Genomic DNA, 11,973 nt, shown 5'->3' on the forward strand with positions numbered 1-11,973 from the left:
GTTCTACACACATATTCCAAAAGCAATGTACCGAGTGGCTATTAGTAGAATATCCTGCATAGAAAAGTTTGTATTGCGCACATATGTACATATGTATGTGTATGAAAATGTGGTGTTAGTTTGGACTACTTTTGTTTTAGAAGAACTTCGTTTTGTATTTTAATTTCCTGGTATAATTTGCCAACGCCTTTGTTTTGTATGCAAAGGAGGATACACTTAGAAAAAATAATGCGTTTCATTATATTTGGAAAAGACAAACTCAACTTGAAGTAAGGGAATTGGGTAACTGAAACACGTATCATAATATATGTGTCATACGCAAGAGGTTGAAGAAGGTTTAATTTTAAAAATATGCTGAAAGTCTTAACCGTAGCCTCAAATTTTCTACAGTGTAAAATAAAAAAATGCAGTCTTTTGTTTTGGGTTACCGCCGTAATAAAAAAAAACTATACTGGCGCCCGAACGTAAACAATGCGGCAATAAAACAAAAGTAAAATATTTGAGAAAATGGAAAACCTAGAATCATAAACGAAAATTCAAATGTGAATGAAGGAATTAAAAGTGTGTACAGATGAGCGAGTAACCAAAAGCCAAGTAAGCCAGTGAATGAACTTGATGAATGGAATAATTTAGTGGAGGAATGGGTGTGTGTGTGTGTGTGTGGAAAACTAACTAAATATATGTATGCATATCCATAAAGTCATACAATCAATATCAACTTATATATACTTGTACATATGTATGTTTAAAGCGTAAACAATCCACGCGAAATCGTCAGGAAATTAGAAAATCAGTTAACTTCAGAAAAGCAGTTAATTTTGCTAGTTTAATTTAAATGAGCATGTATGCACATTGGTGCTATGTATAAAGGTACACACATACGCTTGTTTATATTGGCTGACTTCCAAAAACTCCAATTGCATTGCATACCTACGAAGTATAATAAATAAGGGTATTCACGATCCGGTGCATACTGGAAACATGAAGCAACAATAAAATTATCCAATCATGCTATTTATGCTATCTATGCACCATGCTAGGCAGTATACACCGGGTCGTGAATATCCCTATAGAACATTACAATGGTTGACAATGTATACTTTTCCTAAACGCATCTGAAAAGTTATCGAAACGCGGCGCCAGAGTAATCAGCGCATCACAAACCAAGTTGATGCTTCGTTTGTTTTTTGGTCGCGATTGGTGTTGTGAAAATGGAAAATTACGAAAATGAAGTGTAATTTAGCGTATTGAATTTTAACCAATTAATTATGAATCAATAATTAGTTTTCGTTTAATTTTCATCTTCAACTTCGTGTATACGAACACGCATTAAACGCTCAAATTACTTTTCCACGTATTCTTATGTAGATAATTATTTTGGCAACGACAGGGATACGCGACGACTGTGTTTGTGACCAGATTAGATCTACTTCTATTTTTACAGCAAAAAATAAGGTTCTTCCTCTTCTTTTATGTCGAACTCATATAAATTTATGATACTGCTGCCGCGTTCAAAAAAATCATGCCGCCATCGATAAAGCTTTTATATAATGATGATAAGAAATTGGAAGCTTTGGCCCGTAGCTCGTCGTTTTCAATGTGTTCAGCTCTCAACACTCGCTGCATATGAACAGCGTTAAATGGAGTGCTACTCATACGCCATGTGGCCCGCTTATGTGCATTCAACAACAACAAAAACAAAAACAAAAACATTAAATTTACAGTTCCTATTTAAGTCCAATCCATGCAACAAAGTTTAAAAGCTGAACAAATTTATTTCTTAAGGACACACACTACAAATACAGAATAAAGAGACGCATATAATACTCATGAATGAGAAGAACTGCCAAGCTCAAATGTACCACAGTACCGATACAGGATACCGATAAAAGTAAAGATGAAGATTGGGGAAGAAAGATTAAAATAAAGGTAATTAAAGAGGAAAGGATATAGAGAGATACACAGAAACTCAGTCTGGGAAATACTTTGGGATTTTAGAAATCTTGGGGATCCTCCGGACTTATCGATAAAAGAATCGATATTTTTCTCGGTTTTGTTATCAAACATTTTTTCGATATTGTTATCAATTTTGCTATCGATATTTTCGGAACTTATCAATCTAATAATCGATACTTTTATCGATTTTGTTATCGATATTTTTATCGATTTGTTACCGATTTTGTAATCTATGTTTTAAACTAATTTGTTAGCGATATTTTTTATCGATTTTGTCATCGATATTCTTATCGATTTTTTGTCGATATTATTATCGATTTTGTTAACGATATTTATCAATTTTGTAATGGATATTTTTATCGATATTTATGGATTTTTTTATCGATATTTATCGATATTTGTCGATTTCGTTATCGATATTTTATATCGCTTTTTCTATCGATATTTTTATCGATTTTATTATCGATATCTTTATCGATTTTGTTATCGATATATTGATCGATTTTCTAATCGATACATTTATCGATTTTCCAATCGAATTTTGTTACCGATTATTCATCGATTTTGTTATCGATATTGTTGTCGATTTTGTATAAAGATACAAATGAACATAAAGGAAACCAGAATAGTATAAATGTAATTAGAACGAACAGGGGCAGAGGTAGGGATCTAGATAGAAAAAAGGGAAAAATATAACCCAAATCAAAAGCAGATGTATGTATGTATGTACATGTGCATGTACCTATATTGGTTATGAGTATTAAGTTTCACCTCTCCAGTGTGGCCCAGGCGCACTTACTTTTTTTATTAACACAGATACCTTCTGTCTTCATGTGTACGGTTTTTGCATGGAATGACAATCAAGAAATTCAAAAGAAATATGAAATGTAATTACGTCCTTTAATTGAATTGCATGGCTTTTTCAGCATATTGTGCTAGCAATTCATTTACAAATTTTTTAATAACTAATCACTGAAAATAGAAATAAATTTGCCTCTTAAAGGCAGCGTCTGCATGCAAGGATTTCTACTACACGCATTCGTTTATTAGTTGTATAGAATATATTTCATCACAGGACAGACATCGCTGGAGTAATAAGGAGGAATATAAAATAAGTTGCGAACGCAAATGGCTAGTAATTAACAACATACTACAATTTACAGGGTGGACGCCTTTTGCCTAACAAAAGGGCAGCAAACTAAGGATATGAGAAAGTCAAAGGAGGTGCAATCTACGGTCATGTATGCCAGTGGATATATACATGAGTAGTTAGCTACACGCGTGAACATATTGCAATACATAGCATTTATGCAGACTAGCATATAATTATAAGGACAAGGCACCAGACACTGCAGCACCAGGTGACGCTGCGCAACAAAAGCAATAAAGGTTAAATTAATTAGTGTATACATTTATACATAACTATATGCATGTGAATATTTTGTTGATATATCTATGTAGATAAATATGTATGTAGTCATAGCCTACCGGTGCATATGTATGTCTGCATATGCAAATACACACGTGCTTGCAGGCGTGTCCTCCATTACGAAGGATATGCTGTTATTAACATTTCTGTTGCCAGTGTCATTGCAATTATCTGCACGCATTTTATGTTGGCGGCCACTTAAGAATGCGCTGTGTGTGTGTTTTTTTTTTTTGTTCGTACCCCAATGTACGCATACATGTGTGATAAATTATGAAAAAGAGCTGGAAAATGCAATGGCAACAGTAATATTGTAGATGAAATTGTAATGGCAAATAAACTCTTGCTAACAGGCACCAGGCAAAAAGCGCTGCAATAGCGGTCAAATGCACTTAAAGTGCTTTGAAGTGCTCAATGAGAATGCGAAAAATTAAATTCATTTATTATTACCAGCTATAACAAAAAAAAAGGTTGATGGGAGCGAAAAGTGCGAAGTTGCCGAGAGTTATGGAAAGGACTTCTCTACTAGAACTATTTAGTAAAAAATTTCCGTTTAGGGACAGCATTTTGTATACTGAGGCCTTCACATAATATGTACTCGAGTAGTGACTTGCCCCTCTGGTTCGTGTCCGCACTGTTCGACTCGAAGTTGTAAGCGTTCGCTTCGCTGCTGCCGATCAATGGAACGTTATTAACTGTTTCGATAGTACTCCACGAGCAGCTCTACTTCAAGAGGTGAAGAGCTGTTAGACGATATACTTGGATTCAGCCAGAAATTTTCAAACTCCTGTGTAGTGACCATAAATGGCACTGAAATGGTTGAAAAAGCTAGTGGCTGATTCGCCAGGATATTTTTTGGTGTAGCTTAAACAGTTGGGCCTGAGTGGTGTCTGCGTTGACTTAGTCAAAAGTCCAACTCTTCATGTTGCTGTGCCATGATTCGTCTATGTCCAAGTTTAGCTTCAAGCTCGCGCCCTCAACACTGGTGTGGATCCCTCGCCACACGAAAGTATTCAGGTAATATGTTTCCTAAAGGAAACAGTGATGAACTTCCAATTCTCGCATCGCCGAACCTTTCCTTTAGGTTTCGAAACAGCATTTAGAGGGTGAAAACTAAATCAGAAAAATAAGCTGGATGGGGTAATTTTGAATTATTTTTTCTTTGAGACGCTTCCCTAACACCAAATAATATTCACAATCAACCATGTCTGTGCGTCGACCTCGCCGCTAACCTTTGGAGCACCAACCACTTGAAGCTGTTGCCTTCGGTTGTGCTTTGAAGTTTGCTACATCGCAGCTTGCAATCTTAATCTGCTTATGCTGATAATTTCATTTGCGGCTGCAACCATTACTTTATGGTTGCATTTCTGAGTCGCATACATGGGCAGATGTATGCATTTTAATCTACCGCTGTGTCAGCCACTTAATGCCATTGCAGAGCAGCTGCCGAGGTGCATTGACGCACAAGGTGCCGCTTGAACTGCAGGCTGCCACTGCAAGCTGCCACTGCAAGTGCATTAAACTCAAGGTATGTGCATAGGTATTTATTAGCAGCACAAGTACGTATGTACGTATTATTTGCTTTGTGGTATAGTGTAAGCGTGCCAAAGTGGAATTTGTCACAGAATGCTGATAGAGCAGAATTTACAAATTTTAACTAACTAAAAAATTGAAATGCATAAAGAAAGGCAAAATGTAGGATTTTAGTTGAGTTAAGCGCAAAACGTATGTATGTATGTAAGTATATACAACGTACTTGCTTTTCTATGTGGCAAATGCATCATAATAACAACAACAACAACAGCCGATTCTCTTAATATATATAGCATCCGCTTGCCACTTTGCTGCAGCGCCACTTTAGCTATCTAAAATAAGTGTGAACGTTATTGTGCGCGTGCGTGAGTGTGCCACTTGGCACGACTATAAATCGTGTGCGCGCATTCATAAAAACGGAATTATTGCGCTCTTCAGCAATTGTAAGTTAGTAAGCATATCCAGCGTTGCAGGCAGCATCAGCATCAGCATCGACATCAGCAAAGCAGCACAACAGCACAACAGCAATCAACCGCATAGTGGCAACATAATACAGCTGCATTGAAGCTGCCATTGCTTATCATTCGCAGCTACAGTAAGTAGTTCTCTGTTCAACCAACTAGCGAAGCAAGCAAGCAGCCAACCAACCGCTTATCTATCGATAGCTCTTGACTATTCACTAGCTCAGAATACTCTGCTCGTCTTTTGCATATTTCATGGATGTACGTGTGAGTTTGTAGGTGTGCGGTCGTAGATGTGCACTCAATTGCAATTAAATTAGTTATTCGTTTGCTTGTTGCCAGCAGTTGCAAGCTAACATAGCTAATCATCATACGCGCGCATGCACATTTACAGCTACTGGCTTTGACAGTAAAATCGCGCTGAAACTTACTTCAATTCAAAAGGCTAATTTAACTGGAATAAAATTAATAATGCGTTTTGATTGCTCGCTTGATTGCTCCGAGCGCAGTGAATGAATCCGAAAAGTTGTCTGCCACTGAACACTTGAGGTCTAATTATGGCAACTTAACGTAACTTAAAGCCATTCTCTTAAATGGATGTTGCTTATAATTGAACAGCCGAAACTTAAGGTAACTTTTTAAGTTCTACGTTCCGTTAAGTTAACTTAAGTTGCCATAATGAGGCTTTTAGTCGATTGCCAATTCAAAATTTTAAGAGGCTTCTGGTGAAGTGTCGGATAAAAGAGATTTTAATATAGTGCCACAGTGCAAATCGCTAACACTATAGCGCACTAATTATAATAGTTTATTTACTTCAAGGTTTCAAGCAAGAGGCTGTAATATTTGGATATCTTCTATACTAACTACTCGAACAATGTGGTACCAGTGATGAAAAGGTGCATACATACATACAAAGGCACAATTGAATACACAAAAAAAATTCAAATTAAAAGAATAAGAGAATTGTCACTATGAAAAGTTATTCGACAAAAGAGTAACAAAAAAACAAAACGAAAAAGATTACATTGCTCTTCAAAGTCCAGTTTAGAAAAGGCGAAGAGCGACAAAACAGGCAGCAAGAAGAAAATGAAACGAAGTTTCTCTGTGAAAAGCATTGTATCCGTACCCAAACTTCGGTTATTAAACGCGTGCCGAGTGTCGAATGATGCTGGGAACTAAACATGGGCATCAAAAGCACATTTTCTTTACAATACCGAGCGTCTTCGAATCTCGAATTTCTTAAAACAAACATATTGAACAAGCATCTGAGCCCTTTAATTAGGGATCCGAACCAATCACGATGGACAATATCCAGAACGCCGGCACACAGGCGTCGACAAACACTTCTCCTGTGATAGAACTTGTACTGTCTATTTTCGAATTCTTGAAAAGTCAACCTTTTAGGCACTTCTAACCATTTATTCTATCCTGTTTCTAGTAGCCATAAAGTAAAATTGAAATACAACAAGGCACCAAAAATATATGTAAAAGGACAAAAAACAAGCTGCATAGTTCTGTTCTGTCCGAGGAGACCTACAGAAATTTACAGAAATGTAAATGGTTCATACACTGTACGTGATTTTGAAAAAATTGTGCAAATAGCTGACCTCGCCTTATTATAGGTTTTTATTTTCTTTTTAGCGACGTGCTAGTTAAAGCGGATTGTGCGATTAATCAATTAATATGAGTTATAATAAGTTTAATAATTGCGCAGTACTATTGCAAAATGTGTTGAAACAAATATTTTTTTAAAAGTATGCGTATTAAAAAAAAAAAATTGTTTGTACTTCACTATTATAAAAGTGATTTGTGTCATTCATTATTACCCTCTGAAGGTATTATATTCGTTTTTGATTTTAAAAACTATTTTATAATAAGATCTCATTTTTTAAATAAAAAATTTGTTAAGTCGATTTCATGAATTTGATTAGAAAAGAATTGGCGATTTTTCGAGATTTTTCTTTAAGAAATTGCGCTTTTTTAAACAATCCGGACAACCTGATTTACATACATACATATACGAATGATATAGTATACCAATTTTGTGCCCCAATTATCGCTGGTGTGATTTGCAAATTCTTACACTCCTTCAGGCAAACGTATGTAAGTATGCAGAAGCCGATTAGAAGAATGACGAATCAAAGTTTTGCTAAAAGAAAAATTTTTCATTTCCAAAGCAAGAAATACCTTTCTGTCGAAGCGCAAGCCGTAAGTTAAATTTATGGCTTCTCATTAAACGCAGCAAAAACTTAAACTGAGAAAATTTTGCGAGGGATAATGTGCGTAATCCGATGTGTACGGAATAAGGACTTAGACATATCGGCACATATGTTTCGAACACCCGCTTGTATTTATGTATGTATATATGCATGTACAGCAATTGTAGCAAAGCAGCCATTTCCCGTAAATGGCATTGAGGATATGCAGATTACATTGCGTTACATATGACTATGAATATTTATGTATATATATCTGTTTATATGTGAACATGTTTGCACAAACAAGCAGGCAGATAGCTGTTGCCACTTAACGGCAAAAGCGTTGCCGATAATTGCCATAAATCATTTCGAATTGGGCCACTGAGGGCGACACAAACACGAAGACTGTACATTGGGGTGGTCCAAAAATACATGCGCGGGGAGGGGGCTTTGGGTGGGAGTTTAAAATGTTAAGCACTCACCCCCTAGGATTATTTTAAATGGAAAAAATATATATTTAGAGCTGCCTCAAAGCAACTTTTTCGTGGAAATCTCATAGAATTCTTGCAAATCCATTTTCCCGATCGGATAGCTATGTTCTCTTATGTTTATTTCACTATTTTTTTATACCAAAGATTTTTTTTATGTCCCCCAAAAACCCAAAAAAGTGCAATGGGTGACCCAAAATAATTTGTTAGTATTACAAAAAAATTTTAAATAAACAGTTTTTTATTATTACTGGAAGAGATTATTTTGAAGAGAATTTCAGGAATTCTATACTATTTCTACGAAAAATTTTTTTCCCCCATATAAAACACATACATACATGGAAAACTTCGTGAGCTTTAAGACAGTTCTATATATCATTGTTTTTTACAAAAAAAAAGCAAAATCGGGTAGCCTACTTTTCCACTTAAAAAAATACTAGCGGGTGAGAGCTTAACATTTTCAACTTTTTTTTCGAACCGCACTAATGTACATACATACGTTTTGAGATGGAAAGGGCACGGGACAATTGGCAACGACTCTTTGCCCAAAGGATATAACAGCAAGCAAATTCTGACTGTGAAAGCCGCCTATAGGAGCAATTCGCTTGATATGATTAACGCTTATGCGTTGAGGCGAATTGGTAGATGTGCATATGTACGAGTATATAGATAGGGAGAGAAGACAGACGTTTGCGGCAGCAGGCAATTGAAAATTAAATTTCGCTGCGATTCGATGAGGCATACACAGGCCGATGGCACACGACGGCTATGCAGCTATACAGCAGGCGAATGGGCGATACAAAGTGTCTGTAGTGCGCATATTTAACAATTCAAGTCGCACGCACACACGCATACTCGTAGATTTACATAATCCCCTCTTAGCTGCACACCTCCAGCAACTCGTAAACGTTGGCGCCAAAACCTCCTTGTTGCCGTAAATTAAATGCATTTGCGAAATTGTCAACTGCAGTCATACTTGCACTCCCATACTCACTTACACCGCAAACACATTTAACGCATTTATTGTCATCGTAAATTCATGCGTACACCAATACTAACACACACACACACACACACACTCGTCGTTGGCAACATTCATTTGCATATGAGCACCCCGAGGACAACCGGCCGGGAAATGGAAAATCGCATACGTTGCACGTCCAGTGTTGCATGTTGCATGTCGTTGCGAGTTAATAACGTTGATTTGCTGATCCATTGGCTCTTGCTGCAAATGAACGGAATGCGCTGAATGCGACTTTTCGATTGAAAGGTTTGACTACACCGAAAGGGCACTGCTGCTGCGTGGGCAGCCAATTAATCGTAATCACTGCCATTAGCAAAATAAATCTGTGCAAAAATCGCACATTCTACAAGCGTATATACATATGTATGTGTGTGCATCTGTATAGATTCTCATACCGCAGCAGCAGCGATTACACTAGGCTTTGTGTGCGTCGTGTGACACGACTGTTTCTGACACCAACTGGCCACACCGTCGGAGTGCGCTCTCGAAGCTGCATAAAATTAACATTTTTCGCATAAAAATTGTTAAGAGCAACAGTAAACAACGGTAACACTATTGCAACGGCACTCAAAAGCAATGCTGCAACATTCTTCGCACCCACACATGCTCAGCCACCCTCGTCGCACATAACCACACAATCAGTCAGGGAAGTTGCCAGAGCTAAATGAAACTAGTAATTACATTCAGAACAGAATTGATTCAAATAGCAGTGGCGTCTTAAGAGAGAAAGTTGTATGGAAAAATAAAAGAAATATTATTAAAACATGTTTTGAGTACTATATACACATTCAGCATACTTTGATAATTTGCTTACTTTTAATAAAGCCCGCTGACTTTTTCAACAGTGCGGTGTCCTGGGCAGTAGTCAATTGTCCGACTCTGCTTTTCAACTAATTTGCAATTAGTTACTTTGAAATTAGCTCTTATGCTGATATGCAGTCAGTTTATATCTAAATGTAAATTTACGTTAGCTGATTTCAAACCAGCTCACTTTAAGTTAGTTAAAAATTGATGGAGAGCCGGACAATTGGCTATTGCCTAGGACATCGCAATGCTTAAATAGTTGGTTCCAAGTATCAACCACATCTGCTAAGCTGCCGGCAGGTAGGTAGGCATGTAGGCTGTCTAGACACTGCGTGGGTTCGCATAGATCATTAAGTTCTATGGCGTTACCAGACAAAGCTACGACCAAGAGCTTCCCTGCTCGTCTCATGGCCAGCACCTCCATTTGAAAGAAATTGAGACCGAGCTTCACGCAGACGACTGCCGCGTATATGCTTTTCTACATCTTCGACTCGTCTGTGTACACATTCACCGAGTCAGCACTACTCATGACCTCACGCCAGCCTTTGACCTCTATAGTGGCTTCAAAGTTCGTCCCAAAGTGAAGATTCGGCATCATATAGTCAATACGTGCGAGTAAAGTGGGCGTTATATTACTGTGTAAGACCTGCATACAAACTGCCTCATAGCATAAAGCCTGGCTGCAGTTCTTAACGCTATATTCCTGGTCCATAGGTCCGCCGGCAAGAGATGCAATAAGGTGTAAAGCGCTGTCGTTGTTTTAGTTTTAAGTTCCTCCACCCATGTCGATCATTGGCAGTCTATAGCAATTTCTACTATTTTACGATATATTTTTTTACGATATATTCTCTTCTTCTCTCTGCTGTCCAACAAACCAATGCCACATGGCACAGTAGCGCCTGACTATTTCCGTGAAGATCCAGTGAGAAAGGTAAGCTTTCTTAGCCCACAGCTTGCTATCGAGTATTATTCTGAGGTTCTTGGTGATTTTCTTCCATCTAATCTTGGGCTTAGACCAATTCGAAATCTTCTATTTCCTGATCTGTATTTTCTACGTTGATACTAGGCCCCACCACAGTGTTTGACTTCTCAGGGAGTTGAGTGTGGACAGAGACTTTCCGCTTACTACGACATAAGTTTGGCAGGCCCACCTTCCATTTTATGAGGAAACTTGTTGACCACCAGCGACCATAGTAGTGTAGATAAAAGTTAAGCCCCCTTGTGGGGTACCTCTTTTAGCGGATTGGGTAGCCTCATATCTACCTCAATGCGCCGCAATGTTCTACACCTCAACATGCTGCTTTTGTTTCGAAATTACATCGCTATTCCGACAGGGTAAATATTATAAATTTGAAGTTTTGTGAATAAGTGAGTGAGTTTTTGAGTATGTGATTATGTTTGTTGCTCTTTCATGCTTAAATAGATAAACGATTTTCAATTAAATTTGGTTCATAGATACTTAGGTTTTCGCGTCGCTTAACATATAGGATATCTCTTTAAGAGAGTTGCCACTTTTTGAAAAAAAAAACTAATTAATAAGTTATAACAAATATTACGAGAATGGGGTCTCCAACGAAAGGAGTTCAAAAATGCTTTATTTCGAAAATATTTTTTAAAAGGTTTGCAAAATATATTAATGTAGGTATCAGGCAATCCATTTCTGGTACACTCGTCCGCTTTCTCATTTCCTGTCACTGTATTCTAAAACCCATTAAATCACTTTTCAAATTTTTTTTTATAATGCGAATGTTCAGTAATGTCTCTAGCGCCGCCTGTGATATTTAATAAATTGCTAATAAATTTCTTAATTGATTTTTCGAATGTTAGTGAGAAAATTTTAATATCAAAATGGTTATTATTCTCGTAGTATGTACTTACATCTGGCCAGTGCGGGGAATGAGCGGCAAGTTTATTTCTTTGGTGGCACAGTTTGAAGTTGAACATCTGACCTGGTCCACACTGAGAAAAGAGTTTAGTTACGTCAACCAAATATGTTTATATCAACACATGATTTGGTTATAGTTACACTGTTTGGTTATAACGGGTGATTTTTTTGAGGTTAGGATTTTCATGCATTAGTATT

The sequence above is a fragment of the Rhagoletis pomonella genome, unplaced genomic scaffold (genome assembly GCF_013731165.1).
Source record: "Rhagoletis pomonella isolate Grant_MI unplaced genomic scaffold, Rhpom_1.0 Rhpom_scaffold_00002, whole genome shotgun sequence".
Taxonomy (NCBI): Eukaryota; Metazoa; Arthropoda; class Insecta; order Diptera; family Tephritidae; genus Rhagoletis; species Rhagoletis pomonella.